This window comes from Bombyx mandarina, chromosome 08 (genome assembly GCF_030267445.1).
Source record: "Bombyx mandarina strain Sakado chromosome 08, ASM3026744v2".
Lineage (NCBI taxonomy): Eukaryota > Metazoa > Arthropoda > Insecta > Lepidoptera > Bombycidae > Bombyx > Bombyx mandarina.
Window position 1 is genome coordinate 2,368,272 of NC_143215.1, and position 21,496 is coordinate 2,389,767.

The 21,496-nt window shown below is 35.7% G+C and overlaps 1 protein-coding gene across 2 annotated transcripts in view; it reads left to right on the forward strand.

Annotated features, from left to right (window-relative positions):
• tn (tripartite motif containing protein thin) overlaps positions 1–21,496 on the forward strand; it is a 103,842-nt gene that overhangs the window by 8,496 nt on the left and 73,850 nt on the right. For both annotated transcript variants that reach the window (XM_089729412.1, XM_028176921.2), the window contains exon 2: positions 1,455–1,529. The gene's annotated coding sequence lies outside the window, so the exon portion shown is untranslated. The remainder of the gene's footprint in view (positions 1–1,454; positions 1,530–21,496) is intronic.

Here is a 21,496-nt window from a genome sequence, read left to right on the forward strand (position 1 = left end):
ATACGTAACGATATACAACAGTTACGTAATATATGTATATTTTGATACGTAATGATTGTGATGACCTTAGACGAGAGATCGGTATCGGCACTTAATAAAAGGACTTGGCCATACTACCCCGTGGGAAGTTTAATGGGAGTTATAAGCTTGCTGCGTCTCGAAAAAAAAATGAACCTACCTTTCTTTTCTTTTCTTTCTATTTTTATCATTAAAACTGTAATTAGGATTGTTTTTGAGAATATAATAATAATAGTGGACAGGTTACACATAGTCATCTGGCCCCAACCGGGGATTCTCTATAACATGGGTACTAGAGACGGTTATATTTACGTACTTAAATACGTTCAGGTCATACATGTACAAATCTTAAACATCCGGACAAGGAGCAAACAGACTTGTTCAACACATGATCTTTGGCAGTGTGGGAATCGAAACCTGTAGCCTTGGTCCGGCAGTCAGAATAGTTCCTGCACCATTGAGTCTGGCCTACCGAATTCTTAAGCAACCACACCCCAACGCCTAACATACACTTAAACATCATGTTTTTATATGGGCTACCCAAAAGTATTGGTGACAAAAATGCACAAATTTCGGGTGCTTACAACCGGGTTGGGTCTCACTGAAACTCATAGACATACATTTTTTCCTATTTCACACACATGCTATAAGCACAGTTACGCAAAAGTAAACCTATATCCTTTACGTGCGCTTGAACAAGTTTTGTCATTATTTCACTCGATTAACTAAGGAGTTCAAATCGGTATCAATTTATTTTTATTTCTCCGTTGATTTTGTATGGGAGCAGCTCCAGATATGGCTGTTAGCAATAAGTCCGTCTGAATTAATTTATCAGAATACCCTATGAAGCCTCTAATTCTTGAAAATAATACGCGAAGCAAAAACTTTGTATCCCTTCTTACGAAAATTGCGCGGACGGAGGAGTATGAAATTTTCCACACTTATAGAGCATATAGAGAAGAAGTGCACAATGCCAATATTTTTTTAAAATAATGCATAAAAGATACATTAAATCAATAAAGAAAACATTACACACACTATCATGTATTTGACAAACACACGCATGCATACTATTTATTTATTGTAAAACTTTTGTTCTTGACGTCTGTGGTCAAATTGAGATTATATTAAATATTGTTTGTCTTTATTAATATTTTTCTGTAGTTTAGTCTTGGAGAAATTTGTGATTATGGAAGTATAAATAGTCTTTGGAAATACAATCACAATAGTGTACAAACTTACAATTCCAATTAATTATAGTCTAGTTTCGACTACTGCGGGACCTCTAGTTCTTGAAAATTCATAAACGCATCGTGCGTTCATCCAGCCAAACTAAATTTTATATTGGCTATGTTTCATAATCGACTAGAAGATTGAAGAAAATATGCTGCATATTTTTTAAATGAAAATTGATATTCAGTCTTGGCGTATTTCAGGTGCGCCGCCACATAGTGAGAAGAATAGGTGCAGAAGTGTATTTAAAGAAGATGTCGTCTTTTTTCACATAGTGGGTGAGTATAATTTTATATTCCAAAATGGAATTAATTTAACTTTGATTAAAACTACAATGACGGTATTTTATTTTTAACCAACATTTAAAACGAAAGTTAGGTTATATTAATTCTTTTGGTGTACAAAGACACTTAAATGTCAATCTCGTATTTGTTTTTTTAAGAGATGGTAGTGTTTCAGTAGTAGTGTAACACTTTCATTTTCCATGACCACAAAAACTAGTCTGTAAGAACTCGGAATTAACAAATAAACACGACTTTTTGGCGGGATCGCGAGGAGTGAAATTGTGTTATTTTGTCTATTTAGTGTTTCTTCAAGTTTAAATGTGTAATAACGGTGGCTTATTAACTGTTTAATATCTGCACAAATGTGGGAAAATGAAACAAAGCCACTGGACGTAACTTCTCGGAATCCTCCAAAAAGTCAACTGAAACAATCTCAGTAAATGACCACCATTTTACTGAGATTATATTTCATCCCATATCATCTCATTTCATCTCATTTAATTTCATTCCAGTTGATTAATGTCTCAAAATAATCATCTTCATTTCATTTAATATAATTTCATTTCATTTCACTCCATGTTATCATTTTTCATAAAAATAAGAATATAAATTAAATTAAGACATGACTTAAAGGTCTTAGTTACCGGGTCATAAAATATCTTAAAAAAAAAACAAATAATCACTGCGAGATTAATGCTTCTATCACTAAAAGTCGAAGTACCTTATTTGTGGAGGTAGGTATATAATTCGCTGCTTAGAGAGCAACAATAGTTAGGTTAACTTAGTCCAGAGTCCTTACATGCGTAATGAATATGGCGATTAGTATCATCAAGTTATTTTTTTATGAAAATGGATTCAGATTTTTCATAGGTTTATACAACTTATGGTATCCATTAAAATTCTGTAGCTGATCGTTCGTATTACCTTGAAAATTAAATATTAGGACTCTGTATTATCTGTTCAAATTCACGACTTCCAACATTTCGAGTATTTTAAATTTTTTGTTCTTAAGCGTTTCTAGAAGCTAAACTTCTAAAATATATGACACAAAATAGCATAAATCTCTGCTAGAGCTGGTTATTGTTAATTTGTAGCAGACGCTTAATTCTTCAAACCTAAACACCATGGTCTGTCTAATAAAAATACTTGGCAAGCTCCATTATAAGACGCAGTAGAATAAGTAAGTAAGGGAAATGGATAGTGATGATTTACTCCCCCGACACCGTGGTCATTTGATTTGAGTAACTATTGATAGCACGGCATCCTTACTTGAGAGACAAGCTTTTGCATAAATAACGGTAGCAGTCCGAGAGATACTAACCTCATGTCGAATAGTGGACTCAACTAATTACTATTTATCTATACTTAATTTATAGAATGCTAATCGACTTTGCCAACAAATCAACTAACCATCGGTCTATAAATACTATATTTTCTATGTTTTTTTATTTTTTAGGTGGGTAGACGAGTCCACAGCCCACCTGGTTCACTGTTTACCGGAGCCCATAGACGTCTACAACGTAAATGCACACACCTTGAGATATATTATGAGTTCTAATATCTCATTTTTTTTTAAAAGTACAACGACTGCCGAAGTGCATTACTGCTTCATGGTAGATATAAGCAGGGCTGTGGTACCTACCCGTATGGACTCACAAGACGTCCTACCACCAGTATATAAAACCTCTCAAATCAACTAACCATATATTATTATTACATATCAAATTTCTCGAAACTTTTTTTTTATTGCTTAGATGGGTGGACGAGTTCACAGCCCACCTGGTGTAAAATGGTTACTGGAGCCCATAGACATCTACAACGTAAGCGCGCCACCCACAACCGAAACGCATTACTGCTTCACGGTAGAAATAGGCAGGGTGGTAGTACGTACCCGTGCGGACTCACAAGAGGTCCTACCACCAGTAAAGAGTTCCCCCACCAATAAACTTCACCCTGTATAGAACTAATTTACAGAAATATGTTGCTAAAGTTATTGTTGCTTCAATGATTATATAAAGTTACGTATATAAACATGAGTCAGCGCTCTGAATCTGCACCTGCTTCCGTCTGCATTCACCTGAGTTCATGCCGATGATATTTCGTACATGTCTATATTTAGACTCAGTTCTTTAGTGTAATAGTGTAATGATCTATTATTAGAATGTCTGCTTGCCAATTTTTTTTAAATTATCTTCATTAATCATCATTTATCGCTTACTGTGTAATTCAAACTGAAAATCGGGCGCACCTATTGAGTTTTTGGTGCTCTACTTAAGACATTATTTCAATATTACTCATATTGGAATCATAGTTATCCCGCTAATACTACACACATCGATGTTTAACAGCAATACTAAGCAAGCCAACTGTTCACTGCTACTCAGGATAAAATAAAAAAGGATAAGATTGTGTAGAAAAATAAGCAATTTTAAATGACTACTAGCTGGGTCGGCAAACCTTGTTTTGCCATATAAATTATTTCTAAGAAAGATAAATAGCCTAGATACCGACTGTAGCGCCATCTGCCGGGCTGATTTGTAAATCTAAACCATTCTCGAATCCATCTGAAGGTACACAGAAAATTTCATTAAAATCGGTCCAGCCGTTTAGGAGGAGTTCAGTGATAAACACACGCACATAAGAAATAGATATAAAGATTAACTGGGAACTTTGACTAAGGTGAAAGTCCCTTTTTTTCCTATTTCTCGTTTAGCTGAATAGCCTAGACATATCTACCGATGTGTTTTCAATTACTAATTGAATAGACTAGACATATTTAACCACATATCGTCAATTACTAAAACGACCTTACCCCAACTTACGTACTTCTAAATATTCTAAAAATCCAGTCAAACTAGCGCGTCTAGAAAGATCAATTTGTCAAATAGACGATCGTTTGAAATAGCGCCAAAGTCAATTAACAGTGATGTACTATTAGCCTTCAGCGAACTAGTTGTTAGGAGTTAACGAATGCGTTTGACATTGTAGGTAGATTTCGTTATTACTTGTTTGCAAATACATTCTTAAAGTTGAAATTGTGTAATACTACTACAACAGTGAAGTATAAAAATATGATTAAAATTTAGTTAAGCTTTTGGCGAGCCGTTGACAGAAATTTATAATTCAGTTTTGTTAAATAATTTTTTTATTGCTTAGATGGGTGGACGAGCTCATGGCCCACTTGATGTTGAATGGTTACCGGAGCCCATAGACATCTATAACGTAAATGCCGCCACCCACCTTGAGAAATGAGTTCTATGGTCTCACCTGTAAAAGTACAACGGCTGCCCTGCCCTTCAAGCCGAAACGCATTACTGCTTCAGGGCAGAAATAGGCGGGGTGGTGATACCTACTCGTGCAGTCTTACAAGACGTCTTACCACCAATAATTTTTAATGCTTTAATTTTGGTACTCACCTTAAATAAATTTTATTGCCAAGTATGTAATTAATCATCGTCATTTATGTTTTTTTTTATTCATTGGAATTTAAGATTCGTTATATATTCTAAGCTTAATGTATCGTAATGAATTTTATGTAAATACCTAACTTATGTTTAAAACTAATTAATTTGTCACATTCTTAAGTTACATCAAGCAAAGTTATTGTGTGTATTGCCATCGTAAATTTTCTTCCCTGTTTCCTCTTCTAGAGATTCCTGTTCATACTCTGTTATTTCCGTAATGCTATATGCACAATTATTGTTCTATTGAATTATTACACTTGACTCCAATACTATTCACTAGATTTGAATTTAAAAGAATTGGTGTACGATTATTTTGTTCTTAGGTAAATATTTATATTTAAAATCTTTATGCAATTTTCCAGAAGATCTTATTGTTCGAATGTACAGCAGTACAATGCTATGATTGTTTTAGATTTTTCGAGTATGATGACAAGCGAACCATAAATTTTATGGTTTACATTGCATATAGTATACTGCCTGTTAATCTGTGCAGAATCACAATTAGTAACGTTTTCCATTTACAATTGTACAAATCATTTGGTAGAAAATTTGTACAAAATTGTATTGTACAAAAAAAAACAAATTAACGAAAGAAAGCCCTAAAGCAAAGAAATTTTTAACAGATATCTCCAAACGCTTGGAGGAGGTTACCCATGATGCTAAGGCTGGCTGGTACTTTGCACAGGGAGTGAGTCTGGCTGTCCAACGAGGCAACGTAGCCAGTATCTTGGGGACTGTGCCTCCTTCAAGCGCGTTGGAAGATCTGTTCTACTGTGTGGGTTGAGTTATGTTAAATTATTTTGATTTGACTTTTTGTTAATAAACGAGATAAAAATGTAAAAAAAAAACTAAATAGGTACATGCATCTAGCTCTGGAATTTCTTCAATGACTTTTGAGAAATTTTGTACTGTTGATTATAAGAGTAGCGTGTAAATTACTGTTTGATATTGACGCATGAATACATATTAATTCTGGTACAGAATAGATCGACGTTAAATAGCCAATCAAATATCAGCCCGATGTATTTAGGCAAACAACACAACAAAATTGCGAGTCACACAATCAATTCTCAAAGGAAAACGAAGTTAGAGAACTGATGTTTTGTTCGATTACAGTAGCGGCTGAGCCAAGCTGAGGCGTTCTGGGAATCTGCAGCATTCCGTTTTCCCATGGGTCCTAAACTCAGGGTCGGATCCAGGTCAAAACCAAAAGCGTATTGTAAACATTCGGATTCGTGACCAAGTTTTGAGTTCGACTAGTTCTGAGGTCTTCAATTACCGGCGAATGAGTTTCCTGTCTGCCTCTGAATATTTCGTAGTTAAATTATCCTGTACAAGTGTATTTGTATCTATGGGGTTTTGAGTTTAGAGAACAATTATCCAATGTAAATGGAAAACAATTCTCACTTTTAATGAAAGATTTTTTTTATTGCTCTTGTATGATGATTGGCCCATTTTATTTCATCACAACGTATTTTCTCCAAATACATTAGGTTTTTTTTTGTTGCAAAAACGCTTATTGTCTATTAACAACATTTAAATTTTCTCTTTTTTCGATAAGTGATAACCAACGTAACAGTATGTTCAAAGAACTTCAATTTTTTTACGACAGAACATTAACGACCACAAATTGGCGACCTAACATTCGTTCGACCATGGATTGTGCCCATAAACCACGTAATCGAATGCGGTTCTGGCATGTGGCACGTATAACCAGTAGCCAAAGCCAATTGTGCGGTGTTTCATGCCAGTTTTCAATGCACATAATGAACTTTCGGATTCCTAGCACGGTCCACTGGAAGCGACTATTAAGACGAACGTTTTGATGTGGTAATTTCTGTTTGATTTAGTAGTAGTCATTTATTTCATTTGAATTTGACAATATACCTATTTGTCTGTCCTAAATATAATCCACACCAATGCCAAAATATTGCTAACGGGTTTGTTGACCGTGAGCAACGGCAAAATGCTTACAAAATCCTTAAGAAATTGAAAGGATCTTTGCTAATGGAGTCATTCAAAAACTTTACACGATGATTTTCTTTCAGGGATGGGTAATTTTACAACAATAAAAATACCATATCGCGAATTCTCTATTCTATGTAAATACGTTTTAAACAAAATTGCTTTAACCGTAGCCAAACGTTGTTAGATATAACATTATTACCGGGGTACGAAACTAGACTTGTCATTGTCTCGTAGGAAATTTTATTCAGTTCGATTCCAATGAGAATTCATAATGCAATTCTGTTTATCGTGAAAGATTTTATGTTCAAAAACGTTGGTTTATTTTCTTCTCGTTCGGAAATAAAAATAACATGTCTCGTAATACCGAAACTCGACAGACGACAGATGTTAATAACATAAACCTAATAATAACTACGTGCTCACGTATAGTTAGTTATTATTTACATTCACTAAATAAATTTTACAGCTTAGTTTCAATTTCTATGATTTGCGTTTTAAAATTGCAGACGGCTCAAATGCTTCACGGTTTTCATATAGACAGTACAGGATCGTGTGGAAAAAGGGGGGACAACCAAACTGTCGGAGGCCAGTGGGCCGACCCAAGTACCGAGGGAAGAGTACCTACTGTAACGCCATGCTATCCAACGGCAGGAAACTGCATAGGACTGCAAGGAACCGCGTCTCTTGGTATCGAATTTCAAGATCCAGTTTGGGTAGTTGCTCCAAAGCAGTTAGTTTTAAATTTAGATAGCGGAGTTTACGTTCTGATATTTGAGTTCTATCACTTCCTTTATCTGGTGAAAAATATACAATCACTTTTATATTAATGTAGCTCATGTATTTTTTAATTCTCTAACTTCTCTAGTGACCGCGAGGGTTCATACTAGATTCAGTGAGCCAGCAAGCGAGCTCACGGGGCTCTAACCTTTGGAGTAACTCATGATTTTACATAGTTAGGTTTGATTTAAAAAGTGATGAAATTTCTCTTTTTTTTTCAAAAGGTCTTAAAAAAAACAGGCACCCAAAACCACATTATTATTAAAGTACTTTCTGAAAACTCAAGATAATACTCCATTAGATGTTAATAAAGCCAGATGGATTTAATGTTGCCAGAGAAAACTCCAACCTTTTCGTGTCAGGTTTTTTCTTTAGTTGTAAATAACACAACGTGTCTTGAGTGGCATGGTTAGTGCAGTCATGCGTTGACCGCCGACGGGCGCAGATCCGCTAACACCCTTTGATACAGCCTCAAGAGTAGCTACTGTTATCAACTTCAAGTTTTTCAAGCAGAAATTCCTGTGAGACTTTAAATTGTAATATCTCAGACACATAAATGGGCATAGCATTTATTCTGACCGAACAATTGATTGGTTGGTTTAATTAGTGCGATGCTACTGAGTCATAGAAAGTTCTGGAAAAACAAAAAATCTAAAAGTCTCTCAAAAGCCAAATTTACTGAGACTTTTTAAATGTAATTAGAGCCCAATCAATCGAACGAATATAAGAAGGGTTTTTTTGTGGGAACTCACCGTTAGTCTGTTTTCTATAGTTAATTTAACCCAACATTACTCGTTCTTAAGTGGCCAATTTTTTCTCACTTTTACACCTGATGAACACGTAAGCATTTCAAGAACCATTGATTACCAAAATTACTAGATTTATGAGATCGGAAAATTTGATGCACATGATTCAGGAATCGTCCGTATAATAAGGTAAATGTCCAGTGAGACAAGTATAAAAATATCCTAATTAGTATTCATACAGGAGAGAACAAAAAAGGAATATGATCGATGTGCTCTTAATAAAAGCAATGCTTTTAAAATAGCGTAAAAAGAAAAGGTACAATAATAATCACCACATAGTATAAAACAAAGTCTCCTCTGTCCCTATATCTGTCTGTCCCTATGTATTCTTAAATCTTTAAAACTACGCAACGGATTTTGATGCGGTTTTAATAGATAAAGTGATTGAAGAGGAAGGTTTATATGTATAACAACATCCATGAAATAGTGGATAAATCAATAATAAATTACAGTTTCCGAAGCGAAGCGAGGGGTCGGGTTAGTTAGCAATATGATAAAGTATAAAAAACTCTAAAATTTAATCATCTTAATACGCCTGAAAACGCTTTAGTGAAATGATATACAAACGCGATATAGTCCGACAATAGAAAATTTCTTATTGTGTGAAATCCCTTACCGAAGCACAAACACGGAGTTATTGTCTGCAGGAACAATCTGCTTGCTGATAAAAAGTATTGGTGTACCACGGTGAGTTCTGAAAGGTTTTAAGTGAACTTGGAAACTGAAAATAGTGATAATTGTTAATATTAAATGAATGAATTAAAACAAGTCATAGCGTCACTTGTTAACTCTGTCATGGCAGAGGTATAGCAAGGCTGCTGTCTACCGTGATATTGAAAAGTCAATAGAGGAAGGCCTTGAGAAAATACATTAAAACAAAGAAATCTGGATCAAATTTGGAAGAATTTGTTCATTTATTTCAAAGAGAAACAATGATAACTTAAGTGCTTAAGATATCGGGCTCCAAATGTCGTAGCTCGCTGCTTCCAATTTATACCAATTATGTGATCGGTTCACGTAATTACCTGAGTAATTTAATTATCGCAAAGATTTCCTCAACATTGTTAGGTATTCTTCAAAAAAGAAAAAAACCAAATTATTAAAATAAATATATACATATTTCTCTACGTACATTAGAAACATTATCGGACCGATAGAAACAAACGAGATAAATCCGTCACATTGAAACTTGAAAGGGATTATAACATCATTCTGAAGATATGAAATTTCCCGTGAAATCTGAAAAAGAAGAGCACGCTCCGCCGGACCGAGGGTCGGATATAAAACTAAATACGGCTCAAAAGCCCCAAATAAAGTATTGAACACTCACAATTCTATCTTGTATACAATTCATAGTTATTCACATAAATGCGTTGTTTAGATCCTTTAAATTTTATCTTGAAGCTTTTTTTTTATTGCTTAGATGGGTGGACGAGCTCACAGCCCACCTGGTTACCGGAGCCCATAGGCATCAACAACGTAAAGTGCCATCCGCCTTGAGATATAAGTTCTAAGATCTCAGTATAGTTACAACGGCTGCCCCACCCTTCAAACCGAAACGCATTACTGCTTCACGGCAGAAATAGGCAGGGCGGTGGTACCTAGCCACGCGGACTCACAAGAGGTCCTACCACCAGTAAAGAAAAATCTTTGATATTTGAACGCTGCCCCGTTCGAAAATAACAAATGAAGCCTAATTATATATCAAAATCTGCTTCAAAGTCGATTCTCTGTTAAAGGCATTAACGGGAACCGACTGCGCCAAGTTTAAGTAAATACAGCGATATCGTTCGCCCCCAACTTCTTAGATTACGGACGGCCCGCCGAAATTCTTAGGACAGGGGTGTCTGATTTACTATTTTATAAGTCTGTAATGTTTTTTTTATTGCTTACATGGGTGGACGATCCCACAACCCACCTGGTGTTAAGTGATTACTGGAGCCCAAAGACATCTACAAAGTAAATGCGCCACCCAAGTTCTAAGGTCTCAGTATAGTTACAACGGCTACCCCACCCTTCGAACCGAAACGCATTACTGCTTCACGGCAGAAATAGGCAGGGCGGTGGTACCTACCCGCGCGGACTCACAAGAGGTCCTACCACCAGTAATTACGCAAATTATAATTTTGCGGGTTTCATTTTTAATACACGACGTTATTCCTTCACCGTGGAAGTCAATCGTGAACATTTGTCGAGTACGTATTTCATTAGAAAAATTAGTACCCGCCTGCGGGATTCGAACACCGGTGCATCGCTTCAACACGAATGCACCGGACGTCTTATCCGTTAGGCCACGACGACTACAACGTGTCGAGTTTATAGCATTATGTATAATTCTAAGGGCCACGAAAGTAAATTCGAATCACAATCCACTGCACCGTTTGATTTATATCTAATTAAATTGTGCCAATGTGACAATAAATTTCATGTTATAAATACAGAGTGTACATTTTAATATAATCTAAAAAAAAAACTGGACCATTCATGTTCAGCCAATAACTACATTTTTTTGATTACATTGTCTTTGTTTTCTTCCTCTCGCTCCTTTTCAACAAACACGCTACTTCTTGGTAATTCCTCTGTATGAAAACATATCATTGTTGTACATGTTTAGTATAAATATAATGCTCATGAAATACAGCAGTTTGTATTCCGTAATTTTAAAAAAATTGACAATAGTACACTATCCATATTTTAGGGAAGAATATAGACATTGTTCCTTTTAAACAGTGCAGATACTGAAATTCAGAAGTGCTTATAAATAAATTTACATTTGAAACTACCTTAGTCTTAATTAAGAACTTAAACTCAATAATCATTCTAATTTATTAAGAAAGGGAACTTAAAAATACTTTATCACGTTCAGAATTATCTCGCTAGCGTTTGAGATTTTCATTCAAGTCATTTTATGTCAACTGGTTGTCATTGCCTAAGACATTAACAACATCGCTCGCTCGATTTGTCTACTCACTTCCTAAATTGAGCAGAACTAATGTTTTATTTAAAAAAAGTGGTTTTTATTATTATTACTTGGCAGCTCTTCACCTAAAATGTCCCTATAGTATGTTGATGATGAGTCGTGACTCTGTTATTGGTTGCCATATTAAACTATGGGCCAATGATGATGAAGAACAAAATTCCATATTTATAAGCGTATCTTTTTAGATTCACTTACCTTCTTGAAAGTAGTCCTGTTCGATGTATTTTGGGGGCTATTTTTATAATTCTTCATTAAGTACTCTTATCTCGAAACGCCTAGTTAACGTTGTGGTATCTTCTAGAAGCTTCTTTCTTAGATTTCTTTATTAAAGCCAAAGTATCCATGAAGTTCTGTTACATTTTTTTGAATAATAACTCTGTATAGTTTTTTATTTGTTTTAATATGCCAGTACGTATCATAAATTAGACAAAAACTTAAAATACTAACGAAATTGCGACCAAAATAATCTACTTATGAAGTTTAATGTTATTCTGGTTGAATTTTATACTTAACTATTGTTATAATGTAATTACTACTACTTAATTTCCGTAAAAGATGACCAAAAAGAGGTTGTCATTAGCACTGTCTGTTATTAACAAAAAAGACCCTTCTGCTTCGACAGCCCTACAACTATCCGAATTTATTTACAATTTTCCTTATGAAATACTTTGAAAATCTCTCGCGAAATTTATAGCGGGACTTCGAGAAGTAATTTCGAGTTTCATTGGGTCTCTTGAATACTAGTACAGAATGTTTAAATGGATTCTAAAGCTTATCAATGTACAGTCATTATTATTTACTTATCGACAGATTATGAGGATAAGCAAACAAATGCTGTAGCTTTTTTGCCAAACAATGCAGTAGAGTGAATAGCAAAATATTTGAATAATTTTGAACAGTTCTGAACGAAGCTACTGTTTTAAGAGGTACTGAAGGCACAAGATCAATTTCTGAGTGAAATAAATCTGTGTAAAGTCAAAGGTCGTATAGAGTATCCGCTTGAAGTCTTTATTCACTTTCGTGTTAAAGACCTCCCTCACAAAATGAATCCAATCGATTAACCAATGTTCTGGTTTTTATAGTAAAGAATGAAATAAAACCAAAAAATGAATACCACAATCTCTCTTATTGCGAAGGCTCTGAAAACAAAAACTTAACATTCTTATTGTGTATTGGTCTAAATGACTCCAAACTATATCCCAATACTATTGGTTTTTTTTTACGATCGGTGTTTGGAAATCAAAGCTAGGCATAAGAACTTCCTTTAAGGGTCGTAATATCCGATAACTATTCAGGCCTTTGAAAATAAATGAAGCCAAGATAATTTTAGCCATTGTTACAACGCAATTGCGATCATACTTCAAAATGATGACGTTGCCAGCTTAGGCTGCTTGATGTGTTTTCAATTAACTGTCCATGCCATTTTAAATTGAATGCATAACAAGGCAAACGGTGGCGTTCTTAAAAAATAATTAAAGAAAAGTATTCCCTAATAAAACGAACGATATATCCTTAACTATCCAAATTAGGACATCTGCGTTAAGGTGCCTGAAAAGTCGTAAGAGACAAGTATAACCTGACGAAGCGTGTTGCGGATAATAATATGTTTAAAAAAAGTGTTATTTCATTATTGCAAAAAATAAAGATACTTGAGACACTGTTGAGTATAACCTAGATATCAGATGTATATTTTAACAAATGCCATGACTCCGAACAGGAATTGAAATAGAAGTTACAGTTTTCTGACTAACGGGTGATCAAAACCGAAAATATAGTAGGCACCCAAACCTGTTTCTCATAATAAATACTACTTGGCCTCAAACTTATTAAACTGATTGCGCACAAAAATCCAAGGATTTAAAATATACTCTTAAATTTCTCTGTATTCAATTTACGTAAAAAAATATGGCGTACCTTATAATAAGATTACGCTTCATAAAACCACCATCGCCACAATTCCCTTATCATGCTCGCACCAACATCGGTATTCATACTGAACCGATATTATTTCTGTTAAAGCCCTTTATGGATATTACTTGCCGTTTTTCTGGAATGTCTTGCACACATACAACCTTTACGTGTCTGATTATGATTTTTTATATTCCTCCTTAAGAAAGGTATCTTGTAGTTTTAGGTAAAATGGAAAAAAGAACTTAGCCGATCTGTTCTTAGTCAACTTTCGATAGCACTGCGTGATCCAACCAAATGCTTAATAGAGTCATTAGACTGAAAGGTCAGTTACGACTACCAATTTTGAACTAGCGTGTAATAGTTTCGTGCTAGATATAGTCAGGGTGCTTGGTACTCACCCTAAATGATGATGGAATCAATAATAGAAAATATGAGGAGAGGATTCAAGAAGGTATTTAGAGAAATCGATGTGAGCCCGCGCGGTTAGGTATCATCATCCTAATTAATTCAATGTGTTCTGGCTTAGTTAAAAGGCCGTAAAACAATAGAACTGAGAATTCGAACTCACGTCTCAAAGAGGTAGGCATTCACGCTATGCAGCTATTGGGTTTCAAATATATTTAACAGCTGGTGGACCATGAGCTCTTTCATACATTTAGTGCAATGTAAGATTAAATAAGTAATATACTGGTATAGTAATATACTGGTGGTAGAACCTCTTGCGAGTCACACGGGTATGGCGTATGACGGCAGGGTTACCGTGAATGCGTTTCGGTTTGAAGGGTGGGGCAGCCGTTGTAACTATATTGAGACCTTAGAAATCATATCTCGAGGTGGGTGGCGGCATTTACCTTGTGTAGATTTTTATGGGCTCCGGTAACCACTTAAGACCAGGTGGGCTGTGAGCTCGTCCACCCATCGAAGGAACAAATAAAAAAAATTATTTTATAGTAGATATTAAACACCGGCGGAGGAGGGTAAATGACATTTACGTCACGTCTGAATATCAGGTCATCATGAATCCCATCAAAAATATATACATATTTACGATTATTATATCAAAATTAATATATAATACTGCATCGTTAATATCTATAGCGTAATGGAGCGGACGATTGACAGCGTGAGCTATTTTAAAAACCGGGTGTGTCACCCGGTTCTAAGAGCACGATTATCCGGTTATATTACGGATGAGCGCGAGTTTTACGCGTCATTTCCGTCACGCTCTTACAAAAGTTGCAAAAGCGTTCTTAGAGTTTCCATGAAACGAATCTTGTTTATCCGGGATCTATTTCAAAGAAACCCTAAACGGTTGTTTTATTGAGGACTTAATGGTAATTCTTATTTTTGTGAAACAGTGATAGTTTTAGTTTTACAATTATAAATCAAACACTTTACATTTTCCCGGGATAAACACTATTATATGTGTCAGTTTCTGAATTTTTCCAGAAAAAATCTCTATATATAAAAATTTATTGCTGTTCGTTAGTCTCGCTAAAACTCGAGAACGGCTGGACCGATTTGGCTAATTTTGGTCTTGAATTATTTGTGGAAGTCCAGAGAAGGTTTAAAATAATGTTATGCAAAATAATGTTATATTTAGGTTTAAAAGTAGATAAATGAATGAAAATGCTCGGAATTAACTAAAAATAACAATTTTGTTTTCCCTTTGATGTATCCCCCGTCGGACGGATTCCTTTTGTTTTGTTTTAAGTTTATTTTATACAAAAGTTTAAGTCCTTTATTTATCGATTGAGGCACTACGAAGTCTGCCGGATCAGCTACTAATCGATAAATTTATCATTATCATCATCATTAGCTCAAAGATGTCCACTGCTACGCACAGGCCTCCGCTAAGGTTCGTTATAATGACCGGCCCTGCGCTGTCCTTTGTATTAATCCAGGCGAAGAATGTATTATAAATTTATTATATTATTATCCATTTATTTGTGTAATATATTTGATTTGAAAGGATAGGCAAGCGTTGTAACTACGAGTATAGTGAGATCTTAGAGTTTATATCTCAAGGTGGGCGGCCGCATTTACGTTGCAGATGTCAGTGGGCTCCAGTAACCAGTTAACACCAGGTGGGCTGTGAGTTCGACCACCCACCTAAGCAATAAAAAAAATAAAAATAACATCCAAATCCGTTATGCCATTTTTGCGTGATTGACTAACAATCCTACAAACTATTACAATATAAGTAGGTAAACATTATTTTAAAGTAATTTATTTTAATTTTATCGCATTGATTCTTATTTTTGAATTGTATTTTGTATCTAAATAAACATGGTATATTTAGATACTTGAGGCATGAATTCTGAGTCTCAGTTTTACAGTGCAGTAGCTACCCCACCCCTCAAACTGTAACTGTAACTTTGTAATGCTGTACTGCCGCTACTTACGGTATAAATTGACGGAGTGGTGGTACCTACCCGTGCTAGTTCACAAGATGCTCCACCACTAGTAATTAAGCATATTATAATTTTTGCGAGTTTGCTTTTAAGCCATTGCATAGTTTTTATCGCGACCTTTGATTGCGGCGACCGAATCAAAAAATTCCGTAACGAAAATAAAACCTAACACCCCCACTCCGCCTACCATGTAGTTCGCGTTTAACACATTCACACGTTACGCTTCTGTAGTGTTTGTAAATAAGCGCGCGGCATGACGTCGCACTGCATGCGCATCATGAAAAGTCTGTCTGCCCATCTCTCTCTCTCGCGGTCTAGCTTATTGTGAAGGGGACAGTTAGATTTCGCTTTTGTTAATGTTTTTAAATATAGCGTGATCTTATATTATTATTGTTTTAATATTAAATTATTATTGTCTAATTGTAATTGCATAAGTTGATAAAAAATTCTATGCAATAGCTTTACCGCGGCAGTCCCCGTGTGCCACGCGTGTTTTTTTATTACACGATGTTATTAATTATCCTTCACTGTAAAAATCGTTCGTATTCGTTTTATCGCTCCCTTAATATTTATTATTCGTTTATAAAAAAAAACGAATTAAATTCCCAAAACCATAACTTCGACAACACTTAACTAGTTTCGCAACAAAACTAGCGACCGAAACGAAAGGAGACACAAAATGTTGAAAGCTCGCTAACAACCGAACGTTTTCAGTATTCCTTCATAACGACGATACGGCTTGCAAAGCTTTTGTTATCTCTGCCTCCTATATTTAAGCTCGAAAGCTCGCTAGTGAATATTCAGTTATATTTATATTCGGGTTGGCTTTAAAGTAATTTATGTGGAAATGTTATTTGAGTGAGGTTTTAAGTAAAAATCACACCCGAACTTATGGAACTAAATATATATTTTTTTAAGTTTTCGTCTTGAAAAACAATAGCAAATATACGTTACACACTACTAGTATATCTTGATCTTTGAGACACGAGAGGTATGATATACTTAATTCAGTTGTAAAATTTATGTTTCATTATAATGTATTAAAGTTTTTTTTTAATTGTCTTTGTAGACAGACGTGCATGCGACCCATCTGATGGTATGTGGTTACCGCTGCTCATGTACGTCAGCAATGCCAGGGGTACAGCCAAGTTGCTGCCTACCAAGTCATCTATCTATTCGATAAATGTCAAATTTCTTCAAATTATTGTAATTTTTTTGCTGAGGCTGGGCAAACGAAGCTCACTCACCATCCCGATAGCTTATCCTTAGTCATAGATATCACAAGATAAATACTCATCTCGAAATATAAGGTCAAAGCCTCACTGTTAATTCATAACGTCTATCGAACCTACAACACTAGGCTGGTCGTGAAAATCCCAGGTCTCTGCCATAAATATACGAAATAAGAAAAAGATATTAAACTATTTAAAACTAGAGCCATAGTTTTCAGCAATGAATTCCTGAAACACACATCTTAGACAATAAATACATAAACCCGAAAATGTAACTCGTCTTCTGCGAGTGCACTATCTCACAGAAAGAGGCGACGGGGTGCGTGAGAGACGCACAAGCCCGCCAGCGTCAAGCGAGGCCAGCGAGGCGGACATCGCCCAAGCCCTGGCCCTCTAAGTGTTTCGGGTCTCCCTCACATGTCGGTCTGGGGCCCGGCGAAGGGGGCCTAAGAAGACGACGTGCAAGCTGCTCTGCACGCGTTTTACGCAAGAGCATCCAGGTGATGGAAGGCCGGCTATCCTCGACCAAAGCTGGTTCTGACCCAGCGGGGTATTCCGTAGGATAGCCTATTCTAACCGGCGCCATTAGGCGGGCTTCGAGTAGCCTGCCGACCGAGAATGCTGGTGGTCGTAGCGCCGACGACTGCCGTTCCGGCGTCCCGAAGGGGAGGGTTATGGGAGAGATTTGCTCCGCATTAAACGCTTTACTTTCCCCCTTTTTCTTTTCATGTCTTCTATGTCATGCGAGGTATGGACGTTGGTTGTTGAGCGACAGGAGGTTTTAGTCAGTTCGACTCCGGCATGCCCCGCCTTCCATCCCCAGTCCGATTTTATTAAACATTATACCCTCAACGATTTAAAACTTAGTCTTCAGCAGGGAAGGCCCGAATCACACATATTAGACAGATGCGACTACATTCAGCATTAAAAACCAATCGCACAATCTAACTCATATTCAAAACATTTTGTTTATTTCAATTTAATTTCTCGTCTTCTAACGCGACTGTCATTTTTCAAACAACAAAACAGCGCGTCCACTCCCGAAACTCCATCAAGTCACGTCTCCTAAAACGCAACAATAAATCCCCTTGGATTATGCAAAAGAAAATATATATTCAGCTTCACCCCGGCTATTTTTCATTTGAACACTTTGAATCTGACCACGACTGCCAGTGACGATTTGTCTTATCCTCCTCATATTTCCCTAGGGACGACCAAAACTTTCCCTTTTTTCCTACAGAAGAATTTTTTTCCATACTAAACGTAAATTCAGTGTGCCGCTTTGGGCCTGTTATTACAAATGAAATAAGGGCACAGAAATGTTACAAGTCTATCTAGATTCCAAAGGAACGGTTTATAGGGTTTGGGTTTTTTAATGGGAAACGAAGCGCTGTGTGTGGATAAATTTGGATTCATGTTTTGATTTTAAAATTAAATTTATTTCTTGTTAAATATGACCAGTATTCGAACTCACCTGAGCTTTTTATCTACTGTTTTTCGACTAGCCCTTAAGTAATCGTATTTACGTTTTCTTATTGCCGGTAATGTGTTAAAAGAATTCTATAGTACAAAGAAGAAGCACAAAGATGTATTGTGTATTATATTTAACAGAAGACTGGGATAGTGTGTGATTCATAACACGAAAAGCTGGAGGCGTAGAAGTTTTAATGATAAGACTGTCCTGATATCACAAGTCATTGAGCATGCTATTAAGGATCTCAACTCGGCTATATATTGGTTTCTTTGATATTATTTTAATATTCAACTAGGATTTAGCAGTAAAATACTAAAAATAGTATCTTTCATTGCAGTTTTTTTTTTCAATGACTCAAAATCAAAAAAATTCGATCGTACCAATTCTGCTTTCAACAATGCCAAATAATTATGATTAACTTAAACATCAAATCCAACTGTTAGTATCCTTAAGCGTCCTTAAAATTATTGCCATAATGCTGAAAGAACTGCAGTAAATGCCCAGTTCCCAACCTCTCGATTAAGGGAATAATAAAGGGCCAAATTCATTAGTGCGTTAGGCCGCTATTGGACCTTATTATGAAATCAATATTAGCAAACAATCCTACACGTTGCGACAAAACTCCAGCTGGGCAATAGATTTTTGCGCAGCGCTTGTCAAACATTGCGTGATTAACTTAACTTTGATTAAGGAGACGTGACCAGATTAAGTAAGCAACAGAAAATATGGCCTTTATTAAATTTTGCAAAAGATTGCCAACTAAGGCTCTTTGGGTATTAATGTTTAGTTAAGAAACTTTGTGTTTTTTCCTTAATTTGTCCTGGGGTACAAAATAAATCAATGATTAATTATGTGTTCGTCCAATATAGTTTATTTTCGGTTTGGATTTATATAAGTTATTTATTAACACAATATGCCATAGTAAGGTAGCAGGTACATGATAAGCTAAAATAGACACAGCGCGTAATTTTGTGCCATATAATACTTCTATATTAGTTTATTATCTACAGAACTCGAAAAGGCACAATTATTTATTTCTACACATACTACATCTGTATGCACTGCTTAAAAGCATGTCTCTTGAGCTTTTAATGCTGGACGAATAATCTGAAGCTACCGCTGAAAATAAAATGTGATTGAATGATTTAACTTAAGCTGTTGCGAACGAAATTAGTTTTTATATAAAACAAAAGAATTATTTATACAAATACCTATGTTTCAAATAAATTAATAACCTAAACTCTTACATTAAACAGAAAAGAGTTTTTTTGACTACGACCCAACAAAGAGCACTTCTTGCTTACGTACGAATTCTTGACAATTTAAAAGTAAGATACGTCTTTTCGAAATAGGGTTGGCAAATATTTGCGAAAATTCGGTGCTCCTTTATAAAAATAATTAGGTTAATTTAGTTATTAAATTATCAAGATATTAATTTAATAATCCATGAAATGTTTTTACGAAAGTTTCAACGGTATTTAAGTTGTAAGGCGCATCAAATATATCAATGTAAGTCTGCAGTAGTAGATAACCCACGATTGACTTGGTACCAATAAAAATTAACAAATGAAAAACATATCCATAAACTCACATGATAAACCGATGGTAAAACTATTCGAGTTTCAATAGGTGCAATGTGCTGGTGAAAGATAGCATTAGACAGTGGAAGAAAGTCGTCTTGCTAGTGAAGATTTGAATTACTGAATCATGTGAGGCGGGAACTGATAAATTTACAAAAATTAAATCTAAAATAGGGGCGTTATTTTAGAAAGATACTGTTTATGCCTGCTTGATCAGAGCAACTACAAAAAATAAATAGAAGGCCAAATATTTTTTTATTTATTTCCAAAATCTCTTCCTTAATAAAAAAGCCTGAAATTTCAAAGATGGCATAGCCCTAACCTAGCTCTTGTCGTGGCCCTTAGCCCAGATGGCCCGTCGCTCGCGTCAATCCCAGCCGACTCCACATCAGGGCGGGCCTAATTGGAAGTTTCTTGAATAAATTATTTTTCTGGAACAATATTAGTACACGTGAATCATCCTTTGGGACCTACGACGTGAGAATGCCGTTACTTTATTTGTGGTATTTCACGTGAATAATTGAATTAGAAATTTAAAATTGGAATGGTTTTGTAAGCTATTTATTTTCTTATTTATTTTTTTACAAACCAAACGGGTGGATAATTATTATTGATACAATTAGTCTATTTTGGGAAATATCGAGGAGCTAAATTTGTAAGTCCACACTAGGGTCTATCTATGTAGGGACTGTTTCTTACAATTCAAAGTGAGAATTGGTGTTATTGCAATGCAATTATAATTCGATCTTTTGTCGCAAAGCGGTTTGTACTCGAGACTCCAGACACCATATGATTAGCATACATATTATGTACATCTAATTTTATTTCTACCTATCCTGATAGCCTTGAGAGGCTATTTCAGCTTCTCCTTGACGTGTAGGTTAGCTCACGGGGCTCAAACCGTGAGTGTTGCTAACACTGACCCTAGCGAGAGCAGTGCTTCGCAGAATCTACCACCGGATCGGAAACGCGACCCACTGAGAGATCCGGCGAGTAACTCAGTGGGCTGTGTCTATGGGTTAATTCACTCGTCGAGCCCTTCGTGGCAAGCGACGCGTTCGACGAGGACGGTGACCGGATATCTATGTAAAGATGCTGGACTCTACTGAAATCCGAATCGGACTCCGTTAGGTATGCATCAGCGGTTTGGTTTTGCCCCGTCATTGTTGGCATCCACGAGTGATAATAAACCTGCCTACAAGGGCAATAATTAAAAAACGAAGTATTAACTAAAGATGCGTTCATTTAAAAAGCGAATTTCCTATTAATTATATATTGAGCCAATCTATATATTAATACGTGAAGCAAAAACTTTGTATCCCTTTTTACGAAAATTGCGCGGACGGAAGAATGTG